Source organism: Pantherophis guttatus, chromosome 7, assembly GCF_059756535.1.
Source record: "Pantherophis guttatus breed Tessera chromosome 7, ASM5975653v1, whole genome shotgun sequence".
Lineage (NCBI taxonomy): Eukaryota > Metazoa > Chordata > Lepidosauria > Squamata > Colubridae > Pantherophis > Pantherophis guttatus.
Genome location: NC_142069.1, coordinates 40,360,956 through 40,382,564, shown reverse-complemented (window position 1 = coordinate 40,382,564; position 21,609 = coordinate 40,360,956). Strand labels below are relative to the sequence as shown.

The 21,609-nt window shown below is 37.8% G+C and overlaps 1 protein-coding gene across 7 annotated transcripts in view; it reads right to left on the bottom strand.

Annotated features, from left to right (window-relative positions):
* MGAT4C (MGAT4 family member C) overlaps nucleotides 1-21,609 on the bottom strand; it is a 360,127-nt gene that overhangs the window by 74,599 nt on the left and 263,919 nt on the right. For 4 of the 7 annotated variants that reach the window (XM_087874044.1, XM_087874051.1, XM_087874050.1 and 1 more), the window contains one exon: nucleotides 1,138-1,289. The exons of the other annotated variants lie outside the window; for them this stretch is intronic. The gene's annotated coding sequence lies outside the window, so the exon portion shown is untranslated. The remainder of the gene's footprint in view (nucleotides 1-1,137; nucleotides 1,290-21,609) is intronic. 7 annotated transcript variants of the gene reach the window in all.

The window sequence follows — 21,609 nt, the reverse complement described above, 5'->3', positions numbered from 1 at the left end:
TAAGATTTTAATAAATAATCTTGGTGTCAAAAACATATATTGTACAATATGGTGCGATGCATCTTAGAACAGAATAGACTTTTACATTCTAAACAGCACATTTGGTTTAAAATTAAGCAATAGAGGAGGAAATACTGCATGAACAGAACCAGAAAAGATAAAGGCTTGAACAGTTAAACACATTAGCACAGTTAAACTTGCTACTTCAAAACTCCCTTATGGCCTGGCTGCATGAATTACTAAGTCAATATTTAATTTAAAATGGAGCTTTATACAGCTGCCATTTTTAACCATGAATTTTTATCGTGAGTTAAATATTATACATCTATTCACTAACTACTGAAAATGCAGTCAACAATTTACATTCAGCTCAGTTTATTAATTTATAGAATTATCCATAAGGTATATTATTATATCCATTTAACTATGAAAGATACTTATTTAGAAAATCTCTAATATAGAATAAGAAGAAAGCCTGGGCCCTGAATGAAATCAGAAAGGACAGAAGTAAACAGAACTTGGATATAATTGAGAAGAAAACAAAGATTAAGATTGATTTCAAGCCATATTTCTATAATGACCTTTTCCTGCGGAAACCCCCTTTTTACTAAAAAAAAAAAAAGTTACTTTAGGCGTAGCAGCAGAGATCAATTCACTGAGATTAACTTCAGTCAAAATGGCTATTGCAATGTACATTAGGAGGTAGTCTAGTATTTCAGAGATTGTGAGAAGACTTGTAAATAACAAGAGGAATGTTAGACATAAGCAACAAGAAATAAGAATCTATTCATACTCTGTCTCTTAAATGGCAACTAAATCCAGGAAGAGGCATCTGGAAGGGAAGTAATTGACATAAATGTTGCATGCATGACTAGCTGATAGAAACCCTTTGAATGTGATGCAGGCGGCACATATTAACAAAGGGCAAGGCTTAGATCGCCCAGTAGTATCTGCCAGTGTGATGTCGCAGTTCTCCATCCTGTAAACACTTCAGAGTCAAGGTGTCAACAATCCTAGACATAAATATTTCAGAACATTCTAAGAGTTTCCATCTTAATGAAGTTACTAAAAATGGGTTAAAATTATTCTTGCTATTTCTATAATTTATCTCTAATTCTAGTGTTAAAAACATCTTACTGAAGCCTATGTAATTCTTCTTTCCTTGATTTCCCTCAGCTCTGTGGGGTTTGAAGTCATATCCCTTTGCACATCTGGCAATAAAGGTCTACTACTTATAGAAGGATTTTGCTGCAAGTATATACTAAGTTTCTTCCTGCCACCATATGTATCTGAAAGACAAAATTAATATTCCTTGAATGAATGCAAAAATCATTTATTTAATAATGACATATAATAACATAGCAACGGCATAAGTAGTAGATCTCAAGCACCCAAAGATCAACAGCATCTATCAATTTCCATGACTTGAAAATTAACACCTTGGAAAGCAGTTTGAAAGTGGTGGGGAGGGGGACAGAAATTCAACCCTAAATGAGGTTAGCACTTGAATTATTCTACTCCCGGAACAAATTAATTGCTTTGTGAAGCCCTGCAACAATATCATTAAAAGTTTGTTTGGCTCAGAGGAAAAAAAGATAGTGTACACGACCTCACTTTGCTAAACTAGACTTATTAAAGAATATTAAAAGAATATCAGTGGATTGGTTGTGTTCAAAATTCCATGCTTCAGTCCTGAAGTATTCCAGCATGGTACATATACATATTATTCCGTTTTTAAAAAAGGAATCACGCTATCACACTGGAAATGGTCCTTTGTTTTCTGAAAGCATATGTTCTAAAACAGGAAATGTTTTTCAGCATTCTGGATGATTAAGAGAAAACTATAATATATGTAGTCATATTTGGACCAACAACTCGGTCGTTAAGCAAAGCAGTCACTATTTGAAATTCTCACCGTGTGTATGTCACTATAGCTTTCCTTTGCTTTACAGTTGTGCAAAAGTCATAAAAGTGGGCATTACTCAAAAATTTACTTTTTCCTCACCACTGTAATTATGAATGGTCATTAAATAAGGCAGTCACTAAATGAAGTCTCTGTGTCTTTCATAATACTAAGCATTGCACATCTTTACAGTAAAACTGTTTGGTCAGGCCTTTTTTATAGTCAAATCGGTATCTAAAGAAATGTTTTCCTAAACACCTGTTGGTGTTTAGGAAAATGTTCATACATAATATCCAAACTTTTTTGTGCATTTTATGAGAAATCAACTTTGAAAACAATATGGAAATTTTAGCCTGGGCACAAAAAAATTTGAAGTAAGATGGATATCTCTCCCCATCTTAACAATTAATTATGATACATTTCAGGACCCCCATTGAAAGTACTGGCTTTAGAATTTACAATAAGCCTCAGATAGTTCAAGGTCAATTGGTCTGTCTGTAGGTATTTAACAGTAACAGAGTTGGAAGGGACTTTGGAGGTCATCTAGTCCAACCCCCTGCTCATGCAGGAGACCTATACTAGGGATTTGAATTGTCGAACTGCCAACCTTTCTGATCGACAAGCTCAGTGTCTTAGCCAGGTAGTGAGTTTCTTAATGACATAAAAAGTAAGAAATTCTTTGCCAACTTACATCGCTCAAGTCTCAGGATTACAGAATGTTAAGATATATCAGGGGTGAAATCCAGCAGGTTCTGACAGGTTCTGGAGAATATGTAGCAGAAATTTTGAGTAGTTCAGAGAACTGGTAGCGGAAATTTTGAATAGTTTGGAGAACTGATAGAGGAAATTTTGAGTAGTTCAGAGAACCAGCAAATGCCACCTCTGGCTGGCCCCAGAGTGGGGTGGGAATGGAGATTTTGCAATATCCTTCCCCTAGAGTATGGTGGGAGTGGAAATTTTGTAGTATTCTTCCCCTGCAACGCCCACCAAGCCACGCCCACAGAACCAGTAGTAAAAAAATATTGGATTTCACCATTGAGATATACCATATATTTACTAAAGGAAGGGAGCTGATTTTCCTTTGTAACTCAATCCTTTGACTCCACCATTCACTCATTCCACCATCCATTCTCCATTGGAGCCTGCTTTACAGGATAGATTATCTGCATAATTCAGAACCTGAACATAATAATTCTTAGTTTTGCAAAATACTGTGATTTGATTTGTGTATAGTAGGAACAGTTGAAAAATTGTTCATCTAAAAATAGGTACAAAAATAAATGTGCAGTAGTGTGAATTTAACATCTACCTACTTGTTCATTTATACTTACGATATTTTAACCATACATTTAATATGTCCGTTTTGGCTATATTCCTAGTTAATGAATCTGCATCTCATCCTAATTATTTTTAAAAATCATCTATTATAATTACTTACATTCCAGTGTGATTAAATAATGATAATTAACACATGGAAGATAGTTGTAGAGATTTAAATTCATTAAATTGAAAGAGCAGACTATAGAAATATTTGTAATCCAAATTTACCATGCTATACATTCTTTCTTGCCTGATGCAACCAGTACTCTATTATTTAGAGAAACAATAAACTAACATATAGTAGATAAACTTATGAATATAAAGAACAGAGCCTTGTTTCAGAAGGCAAGTATTTTTGGAACAAAAAAGGGAAGAAGAATAAAAAAAATAATCTTGTTATAGTTTCTTCTCTTCGATTCTGTTGTCTCCAGATACTGCCATGTCCATTAACCAGATCTTTTTGTCTTTCTAATTGATAGTTTTTAAGTCTGGATTGTTAATGTGACACGTGTTTGTTTGTTTTAATTCTAAAATCCTAAAGCATTTTAACTTCTTCATTTCTATTACTTTGGTTTCTCTTCAGATTGTATAAATCATATTGTCAGGGTTCCAAGTAATAATCCCATAGCAAACAAAACCGAGGACAGGAAATACCTCAAAGCAGTGGTGAAATCCAATTTTTTTTACTACCGGTTCTGTGGGTGTGGCTTGGTGGGAGTGGCATGGCTTGATGGGCAAAGCTTGGTTGGTGTGGCAGGGGAAGCATACTGCAAAATCCCCACTCCTGGGAGAAGGATATTGCAAAACCTCCATTCCCACCCCACTCTGGGGCCAGCCAGAGGTGGTATTTGCCAGTTCTCCAAACTACTCAAAATTTCTGCTACTGGTTCTCCAAACTGCTCGAAATTTCCGCTACCAGTTCTCCAGAACCTGCTGGATTTCACCTCTACCTCAAAGAATAGTTTATTTGGATATATCATGTTGGCACAGTTCTGGTGAAAACTGACTCTGAAGGTTCCCGTGGTTTTCACCTAATTAAAAATTTTCCCCCTTCCCCAGACAATCAGTCACATGGTCCAATGAGGTTGCTATCTGGTTGTCTGGTAATGTCACCCCTCCTCTCTCCGACCAGGTGTGAGAATGTCCTTGATTCCCAGGAGAAAGTATTTTGTCTTGTCTACAAAACCCCAGCTATCTCCATTCCCCCCTCCCTATCCCTCAGCTCCAGTGTGGCAACACTGAAGCTTCAAAATGGCTTCAATCAGGTCAGTTTAAGGGTTGACACATACTATATAAAACCATCTATTTTTTGGTCTCACCAATATTACTGTTGTTGTTGTTGTTGTTGTTGTTGTTGTTGTTGTTATTATTATTATTATTATTATTATTAGTTGTAGTAGAATATCTTTTATTCATTAAAGATGAAACTCAATCAACTGAACATTTAAAAATTTATCACAAATATCATTGACTGGCGCTGATGATTGATACGGGTTTCTCCCAGCATCCTAGGTATCAATCAAGTATTCTCTTAAAATGTACGATGTTCTGAGTAGCGTAGTTTTTTGCAGTTCCACTGGGGTTATTGCAGGAAGCTGCAATTTCTTGATATATTTTGTAAAATTCTTGGACATGGTACAAGTGCCCTGATGACAATGAGTATCACTGTTATATGTTTCATCCATAATTGTGTAGTTTTGATGGCCAGGGCGTGATATTAGTGATTTTTCCCAGTTCTTTTTCTTTGACTCTGGCGTTTCCTGGTTAAATTTAGACAAGATTTATCATTTTTGTCCATCTACCTAAGTACTATAATTATTGTTATTGTTCGTTTTCCTCACTTTAAGATCTGAAAGGCTCACCTTAGCATCTGAAAAATTCATTGAAAGATCAAATAAAGGACAGGTCATCATGAAGAAAATCTACTTATGTAGTTGCTATAAGTCAACACTAACTTCATGACACCTAATAAATCAACCATTCAAATCAATCAGCATATTTAAAAAAAAAGAATCATGATGAAGCCCGTTCTCTATCATGGTGATGCCAATTAGAATTATGAAAATTAAATACCCAGTGTATTTTGAGGTCAGTAGTTTGGTGAAGCTTCTTTTAAATTAAATTAAGAGAACCTTACTAATACCAAACTATATGTATCGTATCTCTGAAGAACAAATGTTTACCATTTGTAATTCCTCAGTATTGTGCTTTTATAGTGAAGAGACAGTCTTTTGTTTATATATGTATCACAATCCTTGCTACATTGAGAAAATATCACAAAAAGTACCACTTGAAAATGTGTATAGAAAAAATAAATAATTGGGCAGGAAATACATTCTTATTTTATTTGCTCAGACTTCCTAAATTCAGGACAGCATATGACCAAGGAGTTCGAGCTGAAACAGTTTCCTCACCAGCCATGAAAATGATAGTTAATAGATATCAAAGACATTCAAAGGTCTGAAAGAATCCATAAAAAAATCAGAGAAGAGGGGAAAGGCAACAGCCTGCTAGTTCTATAAATAAGAATTACCACTTTATTCAAGTAACGCCAAGAAGAATATGAGTTTGATTTTTTTTTTTAAAAAAAAATGAAGTGCAGTATTTCTATTGATTTAAATCAATATAGGACAAAGTTTAAGGGACACGGTGGCTCAGTGGCTAAGATGCTGAGTTGATCAGAAGGTCGGCAGTTCAGAGGTTTGAATCCTTAGCACCACATAATGGAGTGAGCTCCCATTACTTGTCCAAAACGGGAAAGTACATAAAAAATGCAAGTAGAAAAATAAGGACCACTTTGGTGGGAAGGTAACAGCACTCTATGCACCTTTGGAGTTTAGTCATGCCAGCCACATTACCATGGAGACATCTTCAGACAGCACTGGCTCTTCAGTTTAGAAACGGAGATGAGCACCGCCCCTAGAGGTGGAAACGACTAGCATACATGTGTGGGGGAACCTTTACCTTTATCTAGGACAAAGTTTAGATTGGTTGTGGCTGTTCTTTTATTATTTGTTTATGGGTCTTGAAGCTCTGAAAGTTTCAGGAAATATGGCAGTCACACTGTGATCTTATTAGATTAGTAGAACCCATTTTTTTTCCAATTTCTGTGGGTTTGGGAGATAAAAGATCCCAATGGATGTGTAAAGGCTTGTAATAGCTTAGGACCCCCTGTTTTGAACTTAATATAATTTAATTCAACCTTTAATTATGCCACTGAACATTTTAACAAGACCCAAATGCATGATGTCCTGCATTCTTTTGTTAACAGTTATAAAAGCAACTTCTTAAACACAATAACAAAAGAAAATTGTTCCTAGCATCTTCTCATCCACAACCTCCCAGTATTATTTAATAATTCACAAATTGCAATATGTCCTAGTTCCATCTGTCTGATTTCATTTATGTCTGATTCGTGATTGTCACTTCCTTTCTTCTATAGACTTTCATTTTCCACTTGAAATATCATCCTGTGTTTGTAACTGCGATGCAGTCTTCCAAATTTACAAAAGAGCATTTGAAATAAATACTCCCAGAATTTTATAAGGTCACTTCACTTCTAAGTGTAAGGGCTGAAAGGATCTTCTCCCACAGCACTGGAAAAAAAGCCCTTTAGCAAATGCCCACAATATGACTAAAGTGGTTAGCTTGGAAACCTCTCAGCATGTTTTAAGGTTTTCAAGGTTGGGTAGCTTCAGCAATCCTGTCTGGCTAGAATATGTTGTACTGCAGAGAAGATGGTATTTTTCCCCCTCTGGTGAGTACTATTCAGGATGTACCCCTCACTTCCTTGAGACAGCTTGTCAAAAACTTTGTGCATCTAAGATCTTTCAGACTGGACAGTTCTGTCATGCAATGTGTGCTTTGCATATAATACTTTGGACTCATCTTGATCTCCTAGGCTATATTAAAGGTCATCTGGATCAAGTAACATTGATACATGCTGTGGACAATCATAAAGCCATCCAACCTGAAGATCTTTGGTCACTAGGAAAGAAGCCCAATAGCGGCACTCTTCTTTGTCTGAAATGGTATAGGGTTTCCTGCCTAAGCAGGGGATTGGACTAGAAGACTTCAAAGATCCCTTCCAACTATTCTATTCTATTCTATTCTATTCTATTCTATTCTATTCTATTCTATTCTATTCTATTCTATTCTATTCTATTCTATTCTATTCTATTCCTCTACTCTACTCTACTCTACTCTACTCTACTCTACTCTACTCTACTCTACTCTACTCTACTTTGTCAGCCCTTTGACAACATGATTGGACAAGGTTCTTGAATAAAGTCCTTCACCTGATCCTTTGTCAAAGTAAAATATTCTTATAAAGTTCTGCATAGCCAAAGTAGCAAAACAATAATAATAACTTCTGTGTTTTTTATTTCAGATCAAGTTATGATGGCTTAGTGATAAAATTCATGAAATCAAATTTCTACAGATACTGGAGAACTTTGAGAAAAAGGACAAAACTAAGCTATTTTCACATATTATTTAATTTGTTAAAGATAAGCTTGACAATTTCCTTTATTTTATATCAATCCCCCAAAGTCACTGAGAAATATATGTTTCTTTTCCCCACTAGTTTAGAGTAAACATCTACAGGCAAAAACTATGTTTTCCCAATTAACATCCTGTTTTTGCCTCTGTGATAAAAGACATCACTTGAATGCAAATAAGCAACAATAAATTGTCAACATTAAGAGTGGAAAAATGCAATAGGGTCTAGCAGGATTTCTGTCATCTCTAGAATTAAAAAATCTCTGGAAACTATGAAATACCACATACACAATTATAGTAGGCGAGTCTTCAAGCATTTTTTGTATTTGTTTCAGGAGTTAAAAATACAGACATTTATTTATCAAAACGCAGATGTGCATTTCTTCATTGCATTTCTCTACGGCATTATGACAATATAAGGAAAGCACATATATACAAATGGAAACCACTGAACAAAAAGATGGTGTGAAGTGATTGCAAATTCTAATCATCTGTGGGACTAAAGTTTATGCAGCTCATTCAAGCATAGAGATAGGTCTATGGAAAAAGAAAATCAGAAGTGAAAATGGGATATGTTCTGTTGCCTTAGTAACATTTAAATTGCTAGCTAATGTGTTTAAAGTTATATTCAAGAATTTATCTGATGGAGCCACCAATATTTTTCTTATACAACACAATTCTTAATATGAAAAAGAAAAGAAACATTTGGTAAATTAAAGTGCAGTTTATTTAGTGTCTGTTTTAACATGTTCACAAAACATATACAGTATACACAGTTAATTATGATGCACTTCATAATTAAAGCCACATCGTTACCAATTTCATTCCATTCTCAAAATTGTAGAAATATTTTATAAGCATATAGTTAATACATTAGACACTAATTGAGATTATGTTTGTACTGTGCTATAGGAAGAGGATGTGCTAAAAATGAGTAAACTAGAACAAAAGCAGGTCAAATTAGCATTCTTCTTTTTTTTTCTGAATTAAATATTAAACTTATATTAAGCAAGAAAGAGCCAGTAAATGAAGATGTGCTACTTGAGACTGGCAAAACAGATCAGCCAAGTCTCAAAACCTCAAAAGCTCAATTATGCTCACTCTCATATCTTTGTTCTGTTAATTCTCATTTATAACCTATTTAAAAGACAATAAATTCCAGAGCATAGATTTTTGTAGGACAATTTACTTCCTTTAGCTAAAACCTGTCACTTATAATTAGAACATATATCACAAAAATGTTTGTTTAAATGACTGTGTTTAGAAGAGAGGTATGTTTTTTTTAAAATTGTGAGTTCTTTATATCAAATTCAGCAATTAGCAAATGGAGTTCTAGCTCTCCCAAAAAAAAAAAAAAAGTTTCAAGATGTTTTGCAAAATATGATGTTAGAATTGACCAGGGAAAGGCAATTTTGTCTGGCTTTGGTGTGGCATTTTGTATCAGAGAGATGATACAGTTATACTAACCAAGGTGAAAATATGGTGAAATTTGCCTTGGTAAGCCCTTTCTTAACACCTACTTTTCAGTCAACCCCTAAAGTCTTTTCCATCTGTTTCAAAGATTCAATGAGGCACTCAAAGCAGGCAAACTGAAGCATTAGAAATGAGGGGTGCCATGTTGCTTTATGGAGTAGTTTAGTGGGGGTGGTTTGTTCATGTTTTCTCAGAAAAAAGCATATTTTCAAAAATCAGTATGGCCTACTCTAATGTGATATAGTTCTTAAAATATTTTTCTTATGTTTATTTTTAATCATTTAGTTTTGGAAGTTTCAGTTTTCAGCAAAAACCATGTTGTTTCCATGTAGCTGGAACACTTCCCCAGGGAGTATACTGTATACTGTATATGGTTCAAATCCTTACTGCCTTTGCAATAAGTCTTGGATTTTTTTCTGTTGCAATATGTTCTGCTCTAATTAGCATTCTGAATTAGGTTTTACACTGATTAAATTCATCTTCATCTTAGTTTTGATGTATTCTTAACCAAAGTACACATTTGCATGTTTAAATTGTTACTTCTTTTAATGTTATAATTGCTGTATAAATGTCTGAATTGTTGATTTTACTGAATATTATTTTCCCACAATTATTTTTAGATTATTTCTTATGGTTTATGCTAAACGCTGATTTCTAAAACGCTTTTGTCTTGAAAAAATAGGATTTAAAGGATAAAGAGTATATTGCGAATTAACCTATATTTGAATGATGGGACTACTCCTTAACTAAGCTGTAGGTCTTATGATCCTCTGAAAGGTTATCCAACAACTTAGTTAAGAGCCACATTGGCTACAAATTTGTTCTTCTGCCAAACAACAAATATCATTGAATATAATCCCAACACTTAAATTAAAAATCAATTATTGTTGTCTGTGTGTTCTTTGTGCTAATATTCTATATTCAAGGAGGAGGATGACATTAAAGGATATAATATGTGAAGGACCTACTTGCTTGCTTTTTGTGGTTTTGTTTTTAATTCTGCAGGACAGAAAATGGGGGCAGGTTCATTTTGTAGTGGAATTTCCACCTTGATCATTGTAGCACATGACTAGATAGTGATGGGCAGATAACAGTTTCTGAGGGATACCAAAAGTTAATTCACTTTCTAATGAAATCAGGAAGCATTCATCTGTGGCATGGCTCAGATACAGACTGACAGTATTGGAGATGTAGCTGTTGATTTGAATTGTGTAACTTCTGAGTTAGATTAAAAAAAAGGAAAACAAAGAATGCAGCTGTGAAAAATTGAGATACCGGTAACTCAGGAGTTTTCAATAGACAGCTGGAGAATTAATTTCTCAGTTTAAATATGTACTTATATTTAGCAAAATAATCACTCAGTAAATAAAACCTGATAGATAAGGTAAAGGTAAAGGTTCCCCTCACACATATGTGCTAGTCATTCCCGACTCTAAGGGGCAGTGCTCATCTCCGTTTCAAAGCCGAAAACAAAGCAGAGCCAGCACTGCCCGAAGACATCTCCATGGTCATGTGGCTGGCATGACTAAATGCCAAAGGTGCATGGAATGTTGTTACCTTCTCACCCAAGATGGTCCCTATTTTTTTACTTGCATTTTTTACGTCTTTTCGAACTGCTAGGTTGGCAGAAGCTGGGACAAGTAACAGGAGCTCACCCCATTACATGGCACTAAGGTTTTGAATTGCTGAACTGTTGACTTTTCAATCAACAAGCTCAGCATCTTAGCCACTGAGCCACTGTGTCCCTTTTACATCATAGATATTACTGTTAATATGTACCCTGAATCTAACAGTAAACATTTGTTATTAATGGACAATTAGGAGATAAAAATTAGGGTATGCAAAATGGTATTCTTTCTTGACCATTCTGTGCTTTGTGCTGCACAGGAAACTTGGTTCACTTCAAAGCGTCAACACATTTTCACTCCAAGAAAGATGGTTTGTGTATGCATACTTGTTTTGGTTGAATAAAGAGGCATAGTTTTGTATAACCCTATCAAGGGCAGGAAAAGCAAAGGGAGATGCTCTGGTAAAAACACAGATTTAAAACTGAAAATATTTTTTTTCCACTAAATATGACTTGATACAGTTCTTATGACTGAAATCAAGTTTCTCCCAAATACTTTAATTTAGACTAGAGAGGATAAATGTAAACAGACTTGCAATGTGAGCATTTTTTAAATGCAACTAATACAGTAAAATTATTAAATATTGATGCTGAGCCTCAGTTGCTAGAAAGTGTCACGAGTGTTTCCAGGATTGCTGTGGCTATCTGCCTACTCACAAACAGTATGGTTTTAATCAAGCCATCTGCTGTTGCCAATTACCTGCAAGCCTTCCCCGCCCTAGTTAATTGCAGGTTAACTCCCTATATAAGCAAGGACCTTTTGCTTGCTACTCGGGCCTAGTCTGATCTAGGCCTAAATGCACAGCTCCTGCAGGAAGCTTGTTGCAACGCCGCAGATGGGAGAAGAATGCAGATAAGGACTCCAGACGCCGCTACAGAGAGACTCCCACGGATGCTTGCCTTTTGCTGTTTTGTAGCACGCAAGCTATCATCGGGACTACTGTTGCTGGATCTTCTTCCTCCCACAAGCTTCAAGCAATGTTTGCTTTTTGAACTGTTTTTACTTCAGGTGACTTTCAGCTGTGAAGCTCGTGCTGCTCCCATTATGATTGCCTTGATGATGTATCGACGCCGAAGCTGCTTACCTTCATGCTAGCTTTATTCTTTCGTGAACTGTTTTGGTATTGTGGAGAGGGATCTAGGGAGATAGCCTTGTTTCACATACCCAGATAAGACTTTGTTTTTAATGTGCTTTCTTAAAGACATAGTGCTTTTTAAATGTTTTAAAGTAAATTATATTTTTACACAAGACGCCTCTGTCAGAATCATTTCAGTCTCAGTGTGTTTACTCATGAGCTGGTTCACGGTCCGGGGTACCCCTCAACCCCATTTCGTCACAGTTGGTAGCAGAGGATGGTTTAACGAACTTACGCTCATGTGGTAACGCGCTAGACTGGAATGTCTGCAGTTGAATAGATGTTGACTAGGGCAGCAGCAGCAGCACAAAGTATGAAGTCACAAACTGGACTGTCTGGGGCTCAGGCCAAAAATGTTTTGGCTGAAAAACCCCAAACTCTAATTGACTTAGAGAATAGTGGAGCTATAAGTTTTGGAGCAGAGGCCTCAACTCCTGAAGGGCCTAAGATAGTGAATAAACCATCATCACCAAAAGTAGTAGAGACTGGAAGAACGCCACTTCAGGTCTTGAAAACAAATACAGAGGTGGATGATGAGTTTAGGAAGGCAATCCTTCAGTTTTTAGGTTTGCCCACAGTAAGTCAGAACCCGACTGCTGATTCTAGTGAATTATTAAAGAATTCAGCCGTGAAAGGAAAGAAGATCGAAGTCCTACAAAACACCGGATCGGTAAGAGACTTTCAATCTTTTCCTAAAACCCCCACCTCAGACCATAAGTGGGTAATGGGGGATAACAGACTGCCTGATTCAAATGTTCCTGCTTCTTTGTTAAACCAGCATGGCCAAGTTGACATTGCGCCACCTGCTGTTGAAGCCATCATAGATCAGGCTATAAAGACTTTAGCTCCCTTGATGACATCAGTGACTTCTGCTAAAAATTTAAGAGACTCTCATGTTGAGCGTAAGGTTGCAAGTGTGATAGAGACTTTGGCAACCATTTTAGGCGATGGTTTGCAGGCACCATCGGCTCAACAAATAGGAGCTGCGCATCCCAAAGCCCCCCTGATGTCTGCGACTAATTCAGCGCACGCCACGAGTGGGATATATCCATCCGTGACGACATCGACATCCAGGACGGTTCCGGAGGCTACCTCAACTGAAGATAGGAATTTGGGAGCGCGTCCAAAAATTCCTAGAGATGTGCACCAGAGAGGACCCTCGAGTTTTTGTGATCAAGCCAGGATGAGTTTTGCATCCGCACAACGTGAAGTTTTAATCCCTCCCATTGGGGAGGAACGATCGTCAGAATGCCAGATGGAAGACACTGTGTTGTGTGCTTCCATTCCAATGCCTTATTGCCCGTTCCAGGACGGACCACATTTTGAACATCAATTAATGTCTATTTCCATGTTTAATAATGTACAGGTCCTTCCTCCTAATTTTAAAAGTTTAAGTGTGGGTGGAGGAAATTTTAAGGAATGGGTTAAAAGTATTCAAGTAATTTTAATGAAAGAAAATGTTTTATCGTTGCTGTTAAAACCCCCACCTAGACCATGGTCCTTAGAAGCTGATATTTTACACCATAAGGCCTTTTGTATTTTATTGATGTCCATTAACCCTGCACTATATCCCAGTATACCTAGTAACCTGACCGTAACAGAAGTTTGGGTGAAACTACATAAGCTATTTTGTTCAAAAAGCTCCCATGTTACAAACAGAGTTTATAGGGAGTTCTATTCCGCAAAGTTGAAGGCGGGAGTAGATATTAATGAACACTTATGTGAGTTGAACAGGTTAAGGCAGGAATTGATGTTGAGGGGGGAAACAGTGTCTGAACAAACCCTCATTACTGTTATACTCAATTCCCTTGACCCTAGCTGGGATAATTTCATATCGCAACTGGATAATGTTAGTTGTAATAACTTATCTTTAGAAGTGTTATCTGGCAGACTGATTGCTGAAGATAACTTGCGAAAATGCAGGGCGGCTTTTCACAAAAAGGAAAAACCTTTAAGAAGGCCCGATAGTTCAGATAGAGCATATACTATCGGAGAATGCTTCAATTGTGGTTCAAGAGAACATTATAGAAGGGATTGCCCACAAAATGTGAATGCTAGGGCATGTTCAAAGGCACCTTCTGATAATAAATGTAAGAGGAGGCCATTGCCTCCTGGTAGAAAGCCAAGTATAGATGTTCCTAACCACAGAAGGGGTAAAAAGCCAAATGGAGGCAACAAAGGGAACAATCCCAGGTTTAATGATAGCTCTGTAGGTATAGTGGAAACTACTGAGTCAGAGCTTACAAGGGAACAGCGAGAGCAACTATGGTTAATGGACAGTGGAGCCAGTAACCATGTTGTCAGTGACCGAAGGTTGTTTGCTAATATGAGAAGGCATCAATCCATGGTCAAAGTTGCAAATGGTAAAAAGGTGAATGTTGTTGGCATTGGAGATGTTTATATCCCTGGGATAGGGGAGATTCACGGAGCATTGTATGTACCAGAGATAGAACATAATCTGCTAAGCCTGATGAGGATATCTGAGAACCCTAGAGTGGAGATTCTGTTCTCAGGAGGAACAGCTGTGATCAAAAACAACAAATGTGTGATTGGGGAGGTTTTGAAGATAGGTGGCTTGCCTTATTATTCCCCCAATACGAATGCTGAGTCCTGCAGTGATAGCAATTATGCTATCTCATTTGGTAGTAACAATGAATCACAGTTAGAACTAGGTGATGAGGATCAAGACTTTCACCAGAGGAAGCCTTGTAAAGACAAATGTAAAGTTAATAAAAAGTTTTTAAATTTTAACTTAGAGTCAGATAGTAGGAAACCTGAAAATGCTAATGCAATTGCTACAGGTGAGCCGTTGCACAATGAATGTGCTCACTTGATGCATCGTAGATTAGGTTATGTGAGTTTTCCTACAGTGAAGAAGGTAACCGAACACTCAAGGGGAACCAAGATCAATGACTGTAACACATTCCTAGACTGTTCAATTTGTAGGAGTGCAAAGTTGAAGGCGAAATCTGCGCCCGAGAAGTCTCAGAGGTACTCTGAACACCCGTTTCAGCTCGTCTACATGGATTTGGTGGGTCCATTCGCACCTTCCGTGGGTAAGAGACGGTACTTTCTTACCATAGTAGACGACCATAGCAGATTTGGATTCGTTTTTCCCCTAATGTCCAAGAGTGAAACGTTGACTAAGTTTAAGGAATTTTGTAACTTAGTCCAGAACCAGCACCAGGTCAGAGTTAAGAAGATCTTAACTGACAGGGGGACTGAATTTAATTCCAGGCAGTTCTCCAGCTGGTTGAGGAGTAAGGGTATAGTCCACTTACGCACCGCGCCTTACTCTAAGTTTCAAAATGGCGTTGCAGAACAGCGCAGCGATGTATTACAAACTATGATGCGGTGCGCCCTACAGGATTCCGGACTAGACTTCACGTACTGGGTAGAAGCAGTTAGATACGCGAATTACACCTTGAACCGAGTGTGGTCTAGTGTAGTGCAGAAGACCCCATACGAGGTGCTATACGGCCATAAGCCTAGCTTGGCACACCTCCACGTTTTCGGGGTGATGGCCCATGTTCATGTCCCGAAGGAGCTCAGGAGAAAGGGAGACCCAATCTCTGTTAAACTGAGATTTGTTGGTTATGAGCAGGGCTCCAAGGCATTTAGGTTTGCCTACCCTAACGGGAAATTAATGATATCAAGGTCTGCCACTTTTCACGAAGGGGCCAACTGGAGTAAAATCCATGCCAATGAGATTCTTACTCGGAACCCTTCCCGTAGTCGTCATAGGCAATCGGAGGATGTATCGGAAAACCTACCCGAGGATAGGGATACATCTGGTTCTGGGAAGCGTGCATCCCAGGCACCCTTGAAAGGGGTATTGAAGCGCAAGATGGGGGTAGCCAGGAAGGATAGGCGCCCAGCTTCTGAGACGCATAGTGATAGTCACGAGGTAGATGACTCATCGGACGACTCTGATGTAAGTGACTCCCCTAAAGGCAGACCAGTTAGGGTTACCAGGGGCAATAAGCCTAAGAGGTACGACGACTTTGTTACCTCAGTCGACCAGGTTTTGGCCACCCCTCAGAGATATGAGGATGTGTTGGCCTTACCTGACCATGAACGACAGAAGTGGCTGGCCACCATGGATACAGAATTAGACAGCCTGAGAAGGCTCGATGTATTCATGCCAACAAGATTGCCCAAGGACAAGAGGGTGATCGGCACCAGGTGGCTTTTCAAGCAAAAGCCCATTGAAGGTGGGGGCTTTATCTATAAGGCGAGACTAGTGGTGCAGGGATTTTCGCAGAGATTCCCTGACGATTATGAGGACACCTTCTCGCCCACGGTGCGCCCTGAGAGCGTGAGAACAGCTCTCACCATCGCTACCATGCGAGGCGAACATGTATATCAGTTCGATATTCAGACCGCGTACCTGCACGCCCAGTTAGACAAAGAGCTGTACGTGAGGATTCCTCAGGGAGTAAGCCATCGGGAAGACGATGTGTGGTTGTTGAACAAGAGCCTATATGGCTTAAAACAATCTGGTAAGCGATGGTACGAGTGTCTCACAAAAGGCCTGAGAGAGATGGGCTTTTTACCATCATCGGCTGACGAGTGTGTTTTTGTCAAGGAAGATCAGGGCATTAGGGAAACAGTACTGTTGTACGTCGATGACATACTATATATTTGTAGATCAGAGAACAGGCTTAAGAAGTTCTCTGAGGACCTAAGTAAGAGTTTCACCCTAAAACCATTAGGTCACATTAGCAAATTTTTAGGGGTGCAATTCGTAAAAACCGAGAAGGGGTTTCGGCTCTCTCAGGAAGATAAGATTCAGGAATTGCTTAAAAAGTGTAGCATGGTAGAGGCGAAGCCATGCGATACCCCTATGGCAACAGACTTCCTTAAGAATATGTACACTGAGAGTACGGAGTTTGAGGATAAGACCCTTTACAAGTCCGTGATTGGGTCATTGTTGTAAATTGCAAATTGGACTAGACCGGACATCAGTCTAAGTGTAAATGTGTTATCTAGACATTCTGAACATCCCACACAGTACCATTGGAGCGGAATCAAACGACTCCTGAGATATTTAAAAGGTACTGTGAACTATTCATTGTTATTGGAACCAGAAGCAACTAGAGAATTAAGATTGAGTTGTTTTTCGGATGCCGATTGGGCAGGGGATGTTAGATCTAGAAAAAGTACCTTGGGGTACATCGTATACCTAAATAGTAGCCCCGTGTATTGGTACTCTGGGAAGCAGAAGTTAATTGCAACCTCCACAGCGGAAGCTGAGTATGTGAGTTTGTCCAAAGCTTCCAATAACTTAGTTTGGTTTGATGATCTTCTGGTAAGTTTATGGAGGCAGCCCATGCAACCTATAAAAGTTTATGAGGATAACATGGCTGCCATTAACATATCGGAAGCCGATGCTGTAGGCCAGAGATCGCGCCATATTGATATACAAAACAAACATGTGAGGCAATTGGTGAAAACAGGTTTCATTAAGACTGTGTATTGTGAAACCAAGGAACAGGTAGCGGACGTGTTTACCAAACTGCTGCCCCGTGACCAACACCTCTATCTTCTGGGAAAAATGTCGATGGCTATGTGAATGTACTTACCATTGATGTATATATGTACCCAATGTAGAATGTATGTTTGTTAACCAGTCAAATAGCCGCAGAGAAGGGGATTGTCACGAGTGTTTCCAGGATTGCTGTGGCTATCTGCCTACTCACAAACAGTATGGTTTTAATCAAGCCATCTGCTGTTGCCAATTACCTGCAAGCCTTCCCCGCCCTAGTTAATTGCAGGTTAACTCCCTATATAAGCAAGGACCTTTTGCTTGCTACTCGGGCCTAGTCTGATCTAGGCCTAAATGCACAGCTCCTGCAGGAAGCTTGTTGCAACGCCGCAGATGGGAGAAGAATGCAGATAAGGACTCCAGACGCTGCTACAGAGAGACTCCCACGGATGCTTGCCTTTTGCTGTTTTGTAGCACGCAAGCTATCATCGGGACTACTGTTGCTGGATCTTCTTCCTCCCACAAGCTTCAAGCAATGTTTGCTTTTTGAACTGTTTTTACTTCAGGTGACTTTCAGCTGTGAAGCTCGTGCTGCTCCCATTATGATTGCCTTGATGATGTATCGACGCCGAAGCTGCTTACCTTCATGCTAGCTTTATTCTTTCGTGAACTGTTTTGGTATTGTGGAGAGGGATCTAGGGAGATAGCCTTGTTTCACATACCCAGATAAGACTTTGTTTTTAATGTGCTTTCTTAAAGACATAGTGCTTTTTAAATGTTTTAAAGTAAATTATATTTTTACACAAGACGCCTCTGTCAGAATCATTTCAGTCTCAGTGTGTTTACTCATGAGCTGGTTCACGGTCCGGGGTACCCCTCAACCCCATTTCGTCACAGAAAGCATGGTTATACAGGAATTGAATTATATCACTCAGTTGCAGGTTGGCACTAACTGAGGCTCATTCACAACTCCATTCACAAAATTCTCTTGCTTTGGTACTTGTCTTACTAACTTATTTCATTTAATTTGAATATTACTGTAATCTATAGGAACTCAAAGCTATTTGTTAGAAATGCAAGTATTTTACCTTTCCCTCTAGTCTGAGGGGGTGAGTCCCTAAATGACTCTAAAAAGAAAAAGCAGGACTACCAATTATTTCTTCATTGGGTCACATTGGCAAGAAACAAATGATAATATTGAGGAGAAAGGAATTAGGAAAGGTAAGGAATGTAACTTGAGAGAAGGTCACAGTCCATTTAGAATATCTTGTTCCCCAAAATCCTAAATCCTGAACTGCCTCTAGGTTATATTTGTTTGAATGCTGCTTTAAGCAAGCATTAAACTGACCAGTATCTTATATTTACCGTATTTAAGGACAAACAATTTATAAAGAATTATCATACTCAAAATTCTTCTGGCTGAGTTGAGGCTCTGGAGATTTTGTTCTTTAAAAGCCTTTTCTACTTCCTTTGTGCTTTAAAAATATATCCATATTTATAAATACACTTTGAAATCTGAATTAATAATTAGGTTTTAGAAAGATTTTGATTTAAATTAATTTAAATAATTTATTTTACATTGGATTGAAAAATAGGAAATTTAGTAATGGTAATTAACATAGAAACAATCATTTAAACACTGTGAAATCTCAAGCTTTGCTAACATTAAGAGAATCAACATCTTACTTGAATTGAAATGTTAAACCACAGACTTTTTCTAGAATAGAAACCAGCAGTAAGATATAAATTCTATATATTCTTTGTTCTAATACAACTATATTTTAGAGTTTTTAGCTAACTTTTCTATTTTTAAAGGATATAAGTTAATGTTAAGAATACAGAAAACTACATTGTCAGGAAATATCATTCAACATTCTTTACGCTTAAGAAAAGGAAACATTGGTAGACGGTAAAGTGAGCCAGATACTCCAAGAAAGAAGGATGCGGTTAGTTTTCAAAGAGTTCTATAAACTGTCTTTCAGGAAAAAAATAAATAAAAGAAAGATGTTCAATTTACACATTAGTGAAAAGTGACTCTGCCTGGACTGGCATGCCTCTGGGGACTCTGTGCCATCCCTTTTTTTTCCTAGATAATAGCTGAACTAACACTTGCTATTTGTGCCAGCTATCAAGATAAATTGGTGGCTGGAGGTTATTTTTCTCATTTACTAGATATTTCCTGATAGCCTTGCCCTTCTAGCATGTAGCATTACTGATCTAAATTGACAGATCAATTAGGCTACTGCAATATCCTCTCCTATAGGCCTACCTAGCAAGAGAACTGAGTCTTCTTTTGTTCCCAGTTTGTGAACACTGCCTTCCATGGCTAAAGTCGCACTCAATAGAGTATGGTGAAGATGCTGATCCAGAGGACTTTGGTATTCAGAATTTCAGACTCATAAAAGTGAGCTAATAGAGGTCATGTAGCCTTTTTTTCAAATCCAATTCAATGAGAAGTGCTACTGTAAATACAAGTGGGTGGTTATCACACTGGTGCCATTTCATGTAATAGTTTTTTTTCCCCCTGTGATAGAGGATTACAAACAAATGTACAAAACAAATTTCCTTTTCAAAAGCTGGATATAATTTATATTTTGTATTACGTAGTTCAGTTCACATTATATTTAAACGTATATAAATTATGGGTATGAATGTGATATTTTGGGATCCAGACTTTGTCTTGTTTAGAAGAGTAAAGAAATAAAAATCTCAACATTTGTAGCTGCATTAAATCATATTCTTTTTAGTGGGTGTGCTCTCTCTCTATAACTTTGGGGCTTCTGAAACTAGGCCAGTCTGCATCTTACTTCATATTTGGATCTGGATTGAGATGTGGAAAAATGGAGTTTACTGGGAGGCTTCTCCTTATAGTAGGGAAAAACAAAAACAAAACACCATTGTTCCAGAAATTGTGGGTTATTATTCTATCTATACTTTCACTGAGCGACCAGTCAGCTTAACTACATGATGTCTAGAGAGAGAAGTGGAATATGATAGAAGGAATAAAGGTTAACATTGCCTTTTCTAAATCCTGTATTGATGCTATCACAACAAATACTTCAGCAACGTCAACTCTAATGTTTCCCTAGCTACATTACAGTCCTTAGTCTGAGTCCCCAAAAGAAGATCTAAACTAAGGTTTCACATTGGATTTACTTGCTGATACTTGCTGATGCTCGTTTCTAGTGGCAAGTGACTCGCCCTTTAGAATTACAGCAACAAATCTAGTAAAGCTTAACAAAATATATAGTCAGTATTTTAAAATAATTATTCATATGAATGTTACAATTTAAAAATGAATAAAGAAATGACCCTTATTACTCTAATGATTAATGTCTATGGAGATTCTCAGTCATCCAGGTCATGGTTGTCACAAAGGTACTTTTTCAAGAGGCAACTGGACTTTCTGGTTTTTCTTTTGAAGATGTTTCACTTCTCATCCAAGAAGCTTCTTCAACTCTGACTGGATGGTGGGGATTGGAAGGATTATATTCTTTGCAGACAGCTGGACATTTGCATTGTTTTAGTGAATCATTAAGGTCACCTGGAGATTTATCTGTGTCATCAGGGTCACCTGAGTGGTGCAAATTGGTATGGAGCCTTCTTGGAACTCTTCAAAGGACTGTATTGTAGATTGGCAATAGATGATGTAGTATCCCTCCCCTTCTGTTGAGAGAGGGATGTTCAATTTTGACATAGATGGCCTCTTTGACACCTCTTTCAAACCAGCGGTCTTCTCTGTCAAAAATGTGAACTTTTCTGTCTTCAAATGATTGGCCTGTATCTTTTAAATGCAGATGGACTACTGAATCTAGTCCTGATATGTTTTTTTCTCCTATGTTGTGCCATGTGCTTATGAAGTGGTTGTTTTGTTTCCCCAATGTACAGATCTGCACATGGCTCGCTGCATTGTACTGAATATATTACGTTACTCAGTTTATGTCTGGGTGTTTTATCTTTGGGGTGGACAAGCTTCTGCCTTAGTGTATTCTTGGGTTTGAAGTGTGCATGTATGTTATATTGGCTGAAGATTCTCCTGAGCTTTTCAGATATGCCTGCAACGTATGGAATGACAATGTTGCTTTGTTTATTGTTTTCTTCATTATCTGTTGTGGAGGAGCTCCTGTAGGGTCTTTTTTGAGATTTGATGAAAGCCTACTTG